At 39.6% G+C, this 10487-nt stretch overlaps 1 protein-coding gene across 5 annotated transcripts in view; it reads left to right on the top strand.

Annotated features, from left to right (window-relative positions):
• The first annotated feature begins 29 nt into the window (after positions 1-29).
• AREL1 (apoptosis resistant E3 ubiquitin protein ligase 1) overlaps positions 30-10487 on the top strand; it is a 41493-nt gene continuing 31035 nt past the window's right edge. For 3 of the 5 annotated variants that reach the window (XM_049897789.1, XM_049897785.1, XM_049897786.1), the window contains exon 1: positions 30-194. The gene's annotated coding sequence lies outside the window, so the exon portion shown is untranslated. Of the gene's footprint in view, positions 885-10487 lie in introns of all 5 variants that reach the window. The other 2 variants (XM_049897788.1, XM_049897787.1) reach the window with 2 other exon arrangements.

The following is a 10487-nucleotide window of genomic DNA, read 5'->3' as shown; positions in this document are numbered from 1 at the left end:
GCAAAGGATAGCCCGGAAGCGGAAGCCACTTTGGGAAACGGAGAACCCCCTAACCGGCTACCGATCAGTGTCAAGACCTAGTTATTACCGGGTGTTTCCGGGGGAGGGTGGAGGGCCGGTGTTCAACTCGGTGTTGCTGCCGCTTCCGAGGGTGGCAGACCAGGGGCTTTGCCGTGCTTCCATCCCTAGGCCGGGTAACGTTTCTCTTCTCCATCTCTGCACCTCGGGACAGAGCCCAGAAGACCTGTACCTAAGTTCGGAGAGAGGACAAGGGTCGTAGGGACGAAATCCTGGATTGCCCGGTAGTTTGGGAAACACATTTTCTTCAGCCCGCAGCGGTGGGGCGTCAAGCCTCGACAGTCCAACCCTGAGGCTCTAGTTTCTATTTGGTTGTCCTAGCCCTCGTGGTGCTTCGTGTAGCTAGGCAGACGATTCTCCCCGAGTAAATACAGTGTAATTGGTCGTGGTGGCGAGAGGGGTGAAGGAGGGCTCGAGGGCCTTTTTTAGACTATTGCTAGAAAATTGGGAGCATAAGCTTGCAGATATTACTAGTAACCAAACGAGGAAAAAGGTGGGGTTTTTTTTTTTTTTTTGGTGTGTTATCCTTAAAGGAAAAGGAAAAGTAGCTACGATGTACTCCGATGGTTCTTAACCTTTTGGGGATCACATACACCTTGGAAGTTTGTGGAAGGCCAGGGACGACTCTTAAAAAAAATGGGCACACACAAAACTTGTCATACAGTTTTGAGAGTCGTGGATTCTGAAGCCCATTTGTGAACCCTCTAAGTGTCTGTCTGAACCTCAGGTTAAGAACCTTATCCTGGATACTGTACTTTACACTTTATTTATGTTTCCTCCTTTGACCTTCACAATAACTGAGTAAGGTAAGTACCCTCATTTTACATAAGGGGAAGGTATGAGTCAGAATCCACTGAACGACAATGGGTTTGGTTTTGGTTTTGAGGCCTTATTCAAGGGCCTGTTTGATTCCAAAGCCTGTACTTTTTTTATTGCACTGGGCCAGCCCTGGAATGCAAAATAACTATCAGGTTTAAAAAAAGATGACCATTGCATAACTTTTGCTATAAAACAGTATAGTGATCAACATGAATTTTGGAGCCAGACTTCTTCTTGTTAGGTGCTGTCTGACGTATGGCAACCTTATGTGTACAGAGTAGTACTGTTCCATAGAGTTTTCAAGACTGTGACCTTTTGGAAGCAGATTGCCAGGCCTTTCTTCCAATATGCCTTTTGATTAGTAGTCCAGCACTTAATGTTTGCACCACCCAGGGAACTACAGAGCCATATTATTGAGGTTAAAATCCCTGCTCTGCCTCTTACTAGCTGTATAGTATTGGATGAGTTTATCTGTGGCTCAGTTTCCTCATCTGTAAAATGGGGAAAATAATAATAGTATCTGCCTCACGAAGATGTTATTAAGACTAAATGGGTTAAAATATAGCCTCTGTAGAACAGTGTCTGCCACAAAGTAAACCCTCTGTTTTCTCGTTTTTATTATGTGCCTTCCAACACATAGTAGGTGGTGAAGTTAGAACTTTACACTGATTGTTGTATTTTAATATAGTCACTTTATTTTTGAACTTAAATGTGTTGATAACCTCAAAAATCTTATTAAGTTTTAAGTTCTTGAAAAGCTTCAACTGCATGGTGATTTCTTGTCCAGTTCTCTCCTCTGTTCTCTTTTAGGCATTCATGCATTTAAAGAACTTTGTAGTTCACATGTCTGACTCTTCTAGACTTCGGACTTTTAATGTTGAAATGTTTTGTTGTTGTTAGGTGCCGTTGAGTTGGTTCTGACTCATAGTGACCCTGTGTACAACAGAATGAAACACTGCTTGGTCCTGCTCCATTGTCACAATCATTACTACATTTGAGCCCATTGTTGCAGCCACTATGTCAGTCCATCTTGTTGAGAGCCTAAGCTTTCTTGTTGAAGCATTTACAGATATTGTATATGGCTCCTGCCATATTTGATAAAAAACCATATTTGACGTCACTTGAAATTCCTAATCTTTTCAGAACACCTTGTCTCTGCCAAGCTGTCATTCCTGGATAGAGGTGACAGTGATAATTTTTTTGATATGCAGAGCATTAGAACCTCTTGGTGATTAGGCAATAAGTTTTTTAAGTAAACATGGTCTTTTTTTTTTCTTTTTTAGCATTTGGTGACATTAATTTTGTACATAGGTTAAGAGAGAAAATTGCATATGATTAAATACTAATTTTGCATTTAAATTCAGGTACTGACAGAAAGTCTTCTGGTCATGTGCGCCCTGAATTTTGGAACCCATGAACAGTAAATTAAAAAGGAACAAAAGACAGGCAGTTTGTAATTTCTGAGAATTTTCTGATTTACTTAATTGTTAATACTTGATAGGGAGTTAAATTAGTATAGGAACACTGTAGTAGATGAGACCGTATTTAGAAAAATATATTTGTGCTGTATCATAATTTTATTGCAATCTGAAATTCTTAAAGCCTAAGATTAAAGTACTCAAATATTCTAGCATGCTTTGATAGGAGTGGGAGAGAAGGAGGTGGTGTTGCATTGTGTTATATGGGAGTAGAAAGTAATTGCTTTCAAGGACATACTAGTGGAAAAAAAGAAATGATTTTAGACTTTCTCAACAGTCAAGAGGGTTGTTATGTATTTTTCTGCACTCTTGAAGGGAGAATTGCTAAAGGCATTTGACCCACAGTTTGAACACATAATTGGGCATAGACATCATTCCGTTGAGTAACTGGTCTATGTTATTAATTTAAATTGATAACAAATTTCTTTATAAAGTTATTATGCTTAACGAAAGACTCCTCAGGAAATATCTTACATTTCATCGTCGGAAAGCTATAGGTAGAGTTGCTTTTATGGCCGTCAAGGAAAAAAAATTAATTCAGTGATATTTTCTGCATTTTCAAGTTACAGTTTTGTTTATTTGTATAACCCATATGATATAACTTCTATTTTCCTACAAATGTGTGCTACTGAGTCAATTCCGACTCATAGCAACCCTACAGGACAGAGTAGAACTGCTGCATAGGGTTTTGTCTTAGTTATCTAGTGGTGCTATAAAAAGTGGATGGCTTTAACAAAGAGAAGTTATTCTCACACAGTCTGGGAGGCTAGAAATCCTAATTCAGAGCGCCAGCTTTAGGGGAAGGCTTTTCCTCTCTGGTGGCTCTAGGAGAAGGTCATTGTAATCAATCTTCCCCAGGTCTAGTAGCTTCTCAGTGCAGGGACCCTGGGTCCAAAGGACCTGCTCCCTTCCTAGTTCTTCATTCTTGGTGGCATGAGGTCCCCCTCCTCTCTGCTTGATTCTCTCTTTTACATCTCAAAAGAGATTGACTCAGGATACAACTTAATCCTGTAGATTGAGTCCTGCCTCGTTAGCATAATTGCCTCTAATCCTGCCTTACGAACATCATAGAGGTTAGGATTTACAACACACAGGATAATCACAGCAGATCTAAAAATGGTGGATAACGGTCATGGCCTAGCCAGGTTGGCACACATTTTTGGGGGACCCAATTCAATCCATAACAGATTGCCTAGTCTGTAATTTTTACTGGAGCAGGTTGCCAGGTCTTTTCTCCTGTGGAGCCAGTGTTGGATTCCAACTGATGACCTTTTTAGTTACTAGCTGAGCACTTCACCATTGGGCCACCAGGGCTCCTTCTACAAGCATTAAACCAAAAAAAAAAAAACCAAACCCACAGCCGTCAAGTCGATTCCGACTCATAGCGACCCTATAGGACAGAGTAGAATTGCCCCATAGAATTTCCAAGGAGCTCCTGGTGGATTTGAACTGCTGACCCTTTGGTTAGCAGCCATAGCACTTAACCACTACGCCAGTTGCTGTTAATTATTTTTCAGTTAACTTGACAGCCCTTTAAATGTGGTAGCATGATACACAGTAGGTTCTGCTCCTATAAGTCGTAATCAACTCGATGGCAACAGGTTTGGTTTTTGGTTTCTGGTCCTAAGGCCTTAATAATTGTTTGGAGGGCACTCAGAGGTAGATTGTTGCTGCATATTCATTCAGAAAGCATTTGTTGAGGGCCTAGCCTGTCCTAGGCAGTGTGCTTGTTACTCTTTAAGAGCTCAGTCTCATGTTAGAAAAAGACTTAATGAACAGATAATGGTAGGTGGTATAGTAGAGGTATGCAGTTCAAAATGATATTTTAGAAGAGTTATTCCACCTGTTCATCTTTCTGGAAGTGGTCCAGGTCAGAGTACTATTGTGTTATTGTTTATTTAATACTATGAACATACCATGTAACAGATCAGATTTTGTGACCTTAATGGATTCTAGTCTATCATTTTACCTTTTAAATGGCTTTAGCCATGAACTAGCTTAGGTTTAAATTTCAGTTATCTTTCTTCAGTTTCTTTTTGGAGGGGTAATGGAAGGTTTAGCTTTCACTAATGTTCTTTTGTATTGTAGTTTTCAAACTTGAGGTGGTTTAACCTTACTGCACCTTGTGTATGTATGTGTGTGGACCCACGTGAGTGAGTGCATGCATGCGTGCATCTGTGCGTGTGTGTGTGTTTGAGCCCCTAGTATAGTGTATGTCACCATGATGATATTTTACTGGTGGGACTCTGGAAGCGTATTCTACAAGATACGTGTTAATAGAGAGAGGCGAGTGTTCGCTTAGTTATTAGAAAGTAAACAGTCATGGTAAATAAGTGTTTTGTGATTTAGCCTCGATTGCCCAGTACTGTATGATTTTATATGAAATTTTGTTACCTTAATTTAGTAGTTGAGGAAATTTGCATCATGTTTATCAGAATTTTTAGCCAAAACATTAATTTCAGTGCAGTTTACCTGTTGGTGTTGATAGGCTGATAGTTAATGTTATTGGTATTTTTTATTCATTGTATTTTATGGCCAGCGATAAGGTAAAGGTAATCTGATAATGTGTTGTTGTGTGCTGTCAAGTTGATGCTGGCTCATAGCAACCCTATATGACAGTCCCATAGGGCTTCCTAGGCTGAAATCTTTAAAGGAGCAGATCAACAGGTCTTTTCTCACGCAGAGCTGCTGTTGAGTTAGAATCGCTGACTTTTCAGTTAGCAACCGAGGGTTTAACTGTTGCATCACCAGGGCTCCTTAATCTAATAATGTATGGCTTACATTTTTTATAGTATTTCCTTGCTTTTATCCAGACATCCAGCCCGGGTTATTTTAATTGCTTTCTTGTCTACTTCGGGAAGTTCAACTCTGAGGATTTCTCCTTGGCGTAGATGGGGAAGCTATTAGGAAGAGAAAACAATTGAAACTTTTCAAGTGTGATCTAGTTTTTCATGTCTTCGTGAAAAAGGAAGCCCAACTGGGCTGTGTACATGGTTTAGAGAAAGATGTCGAAAAGGGTTGAAAAAAAAACCCACTTTAGCCAGGCATAGCCTGAATAGGGTCAGTGACTAGGGAGGCATGATCAGAATCGTAGGAAGAGAATGTAAAGTGGGGAACTCTATGTATTTTTTTAAAAACCTTTTTATTTTACAGTAAGTTTAGAAAAATTGCAAAGATGGTGGTACAGAGTTCCTGTATACCTATGACCTAGCTTCTCCTTTGTTAACGTCTTACATAACCCTGGTACATATGTCACATCTAAGAAAGTAACATTGGCACAATACTGTTAACTAACCTACAGACTTTATTTGGATTTCACAACTTGCCCACTAATGTCCTTTTTCTGTTCTAGGATCCAATCCAGAATACCACATTGCATTTAGACCATGTGTAATTTTGATAAATAGATTGAGATTTCCGAGTGTTTTTGTGCTGTGTATGTGGTTTAATAATCCCCTCAGACCAGCCCTGAAGGGTGAAAGTCGTTGACCATGAGAATAAATATTACCGCGTAGGTAGTGTTTTGTACTCCTTGATTCCTGAAGTGCTCTTAACTCTGTAGAAGAGTTGGCTTTGCTCCCAGGAGGGTGTTGGGAAGTTTCCCGAGACGGTAAGAGCGGATCCTGATTGGGATCCCCATCCTGGGCTCTAATAACACCCTGTGCTCACCTGAAGCATAGATTTTTACTACAGAGAACTACGAGGACTTGTTTACTGATCTGTCGTCTTTACTAAGCTGCGTGTAAGGGGTCGGGGACCATCCTACCCGGTTGGGAACCTTGCGGCCTCCTGCAGTGGCCGGCGTGTGTTACTGTTGGCAGGTGCTGTGGAGTCTGTCCAACTGATGGCAGCCCCGTGTGTGCAGAGGAGAACTGCTCCGTGGGGTTTTCAAGGCTTTGAGCTTTCGACGGGCCTGTCTCCTGAGGTGCCTCTGAGTGGGTACAAACCGCCAGCCTTTCAGCTAGGAGATGAGCACTTTAACCATTTGTGCTACCCCGGGGGCCCTGCTTGGCATATGGTAGATGTTTCCTACACATTTGAAGAAATTAATACATCATTGTTTGGTAACACCGGTTATTAGCTCAGTGGAAATTTTGTTTTTAAAACCTGACTATTGAGTTTCTCCTTCAAATGGGGCCATCTTAAGTTGCCATTTTTGTGACTAGTTGAGTTTTTCTTTTGGGGGTCTTAAATAAAACACTATAGAATGCTCATTTAAGGTTGCTTTTTCCCTGATTACATAAATAATTTGTTTTCTTTAAAATTAAGAGTAGAATTGAAAGTAATGGATGCTGGTAGAGCTAGGAATTTTGTTAGCTTTTATGTGTGACAACTCTAGTCCCACTCCACTGGGCTGCAGATCTGGCTCTTTGCCTGCCACTTCATGCACAGTTAATGAAATAACAGCTTCCTAGACTTATTGAGGGAGACGGCTTGTCAGATTCAGAGAATTAATTTTAAAATTTCCCTGTTATAACCAAGATTCATTGGCCCAGGGTCATGTCACAAAAGCTGCCATGGTATGGGAACACAAGGCCTTTCCTAAATCTATGGATCATAGGCATGGTAGAGTTAGCTTTGAATATAGAAGAAAACATCAGGATAGGAGCAAGTAAGTTCAAGCTGATGTTTTCTTGATTTAAGGTAAAGAATGTGACTGGTACATACATGAGCCAGTTTTCCATTTTATTTTTCTCTTGAACATTCCATGAAGTTATAAAATGAACAATGGTGAATTGCCACTTGTTCTTCGTTTTATTTATGAATCTTTTTTTTTCCTTTTTGTGAACTGTGACGAGATTGACAAAAAGCATATTCCAGGCGACAGTTGAATCTAAGCTGTGCATCATATATCCTATTACTCATTTCATTTTGAGTCTGAATATTCTGGCTTGTTTTAAAGAGAATGGTGTAATAGAATCCAAATTGAATCAAGAAATGTAGAATTACTTTTGGCTTTGCCAGTTATTATCTTGGACAGCCTAACCATTATAAGCATAAATTTTTGTTTAACTGGTGAGTGATAAGAAGATAGGTTTCACCATCCTTCTCACAGATTAGAGTGATTCAATACATTGAGAATGACCTTGTAAAAGCTTTTCTTTAAAACCGGGCTTAACCTCAAGGTGCATGCTATGATTGTGAAATTTTGTTGTTGGTTTTTTTAAGAACCAGCATTAGAAGTGCAGAGGTTTTGTGTGATTTTGAAGAGAATTGAGGGACTAAAACTGTGGCTAACTTTAGAAATATCATTTATTAGGTCTAATGTTGGGAGAGGGATCTGCTAGAAGGTAAAAGTCTTTTCCAAATTCAGAAATAGACCATACTTAATTAGTACTTGGTAATGTGGCAGGTTGAATTGGAAAGAAACAAAGGGATAATAAAACTGAATAACTATGAGATTAATGGCATGCAGCAATTTAAAAAAATCTTGTTAAAAATTTTGATCAAAGATATTTCTGTTACATAACTTTTAGATAAAGCTTCTAGGAGAAAATCTTTGTGACCTTGAGTTAGCCAAAGTTTTTTTTTTAAATAGGGCACAAAAAGCATGAACTATAAAAGAAAAAAATTGGATCTCATCAAAGTTAGAAACTTTTATTCTTTAAATGGTACTTTTGAAGAAGATTAAAAAGCAAGCCACAGACTAGAAGAAAAGTATTTTCCAAACATATTCTGGTAAAGGGTTTGTATTGAGAATATATAAGAACTCTTACAACTCAATAGTAAGAAGACAAACAGTCCAGCGTTTAAAAATGCTGAAAGATTTGAACAGATACTTCGTCAAAGAAGCTGTATAAATTGCCAGTAAGCATATGAAATGGAAAATGCAAATTAAAGCCACAGCAAAATACCACTTCACACCTATTAGAATGGGTAAAATTGAAAAGATCAACAATGCCAGGTGTTCAAGGATGTAGAGCAACTGGAACTTTCATACGTTGCTGGTGGAAATGCAGAATGCACAGCTGTTTTGGAACATAGTTTGGCAATTTCTTGTAAGTTAAAAATACACTTACCATATGACCCAGCAATCCTTCTCTTAGATATTTACCCAAGAGAAATGAAACGTGTCCACACAAAGCCTTGTTCCTGAATGTTCTTAACAGCTTTATCTCCGTGATAGCCCCTAACTGGATAGAATCCAAATGTCCATCAGCTGGTGAATGAATAAGCAAATTGTGGTAGGCTCATATAATACCAACATGTATATACTAAAAAAACAAAAACAAAACAACCCCATTGCTGTCAAGTCGATTCCTACTCATAGCGACCGTATAGGACAGAGTAGAGTTGCCCCATAGAGTTTCCAAAGAGCAGCTGGTGGACTCAAACTGCCAACTTTTTGGTTAGCAGCTGAGTTCTTAACCACTATGCAATAAAGAGGAATGAACTACTGATACATGTAACAACATGTGTGAATCTAAAAAGTGTTATGCTAGGTGAAAAAAAATGGCCACTCACAAAAGGACTACATTCTGTATGATAACCTTTACGTGACGTTTTGTAAAAGGCAAAACTAGTGATAGAAAGCACAGCAGTGTTGTGAGGGGATTGGGGAAGGGGGCTGGCTGCAAAGGAGCACCAGGAAACTTTGTAGTTATGAAATGTTGTATATCATGATTACATTTTGTTGCATAACCTTATACAGTTGTCAAAACTCTAATTGTATAGTTTAAATTGATTACTTTTATTGTATGTAAACTCTACCTCAGGAAGGCCTCCTTGATTCTCTGTCACCATTGATCCAGGCTCCAAAGCTTAGAAAATTCAGATTTGCCCTTGGCTTCTTGCTCCCCTTTATCTTTCTTATCTCATAGGTCACAAATCCTGTTGCTGCTAACTGAGTGATAAAATATGCTCTAGTCTCTCCCCCTTTTACTGTAGCCAGTCCTAACTAATCCCTTGGACTAGTATTATCTTACTTGGTCTCTCTGCCCTTGCCCGCCCTCCTCTTCAGAGTCTCCCTCACATTGCCCCCAGCATTACTTTCTTCTAAAATGTGTGATTCACTTCCTCCCTTGGTTAAAAAATACCTCTTGGTATTTTGTTGTTGCTTATAGATATAAACATTAAATCCTATGTCACTAGTTTGAAGTTAAAATAAAATCATATTCTTTTACATTTTCAAGTGAAGTGTTTTTTGAGCTCGCATTCTGCCTATCCCAAGAATACCCCTTTCCCCTTTTTAGGGTTCTTATCAAAGAAAAAATTGCACCAGCCAATGTTAAAACATGGCAAGGATGATTTTCATTCAGAAGGGAGTTGCAAGAGAGGGGAAAGGAGTAAGTAAAGGGAGGAAGGAGCACTGTAATTGGCACAGGGGACCACTACAGTGAGAGAGGAGAGAGAGAGAGAGAGACACCTGAACTGTGTGGAACCTCCGTTCTGCTGAGACACAGGACTACAGGCTTTTCACAGGAAAGTTAAAGGGGGTGAAGGGGACAGTACTGGGTCGGTGAGGTACCAAGGTTGCACTTAGGGTCAGTTTGCTCGTACTGTTTTCTTTTTTTATAATCAGGCCACTTGGATCCTGGGAGATCCAGAGAATGTAGAGGGGAATATTACAAAGGGAAAACTAAAGTTATCAAACAGTAAATCATTAAGCCTTGCTCACTTCCTTGAAGTAAGTCCTATTGCTTTTCAGAATACGAAAGGGTGGGGGGATTTCTTTAACATTGCCTAACTCCTTCGGTTATCAACCAGATGACCGTAGGCAAAGTATTTTCGCTCTCTGTTTCCTGAACTGTAAAATATGGATAGTAATAATAATATGCTTATCTTACTTGGTTGACATGAGGATTAAGTGAGATAGTACAAGTGAAGCACTTCAAACAGCACTTGGCACATAGTAAGTTCTCAGTTAATGTGCACTTTTGTTGTTATCACCCTCTTCTCGAGAGAAAACCAGACAACTCCATATTTTGGATTGTTGTTTCCACATGGGATCTCTCTGGAAAACCAGTTAGTCTTTCAGATAGCCGCAGTGCCCTTTTCCTTATCCACTGTGGGTTGGGCTGCAGTGGCATGGGTACAAACCACCATCATAACCTGGCAACCCAGCAGCCTGGTTTGTGTGCAGCCATTTCCCCAGAGGCACTCCCGTAGTGT

This window comes from Elephas maximus, chromosome 10 (genome assembly GCF_024166365.1).
Source record: "Elephas maximus indicus isolate mEleMax1 chromosome 10, mEleMax1 primary haplotype, whole genome shotgun sequence".
Taxonomy (NCBI): Eukaryota; Metazoa; Chordata; class Mammalia; order Proboscidea; family Elephantidae; genus Elephas; species Elephas maximus.
The sequence above is the reverse complement of the archived record's forward strand: the minus strand, read 5'-3'. Positions and strand labels throughout refer to the sequence as shown.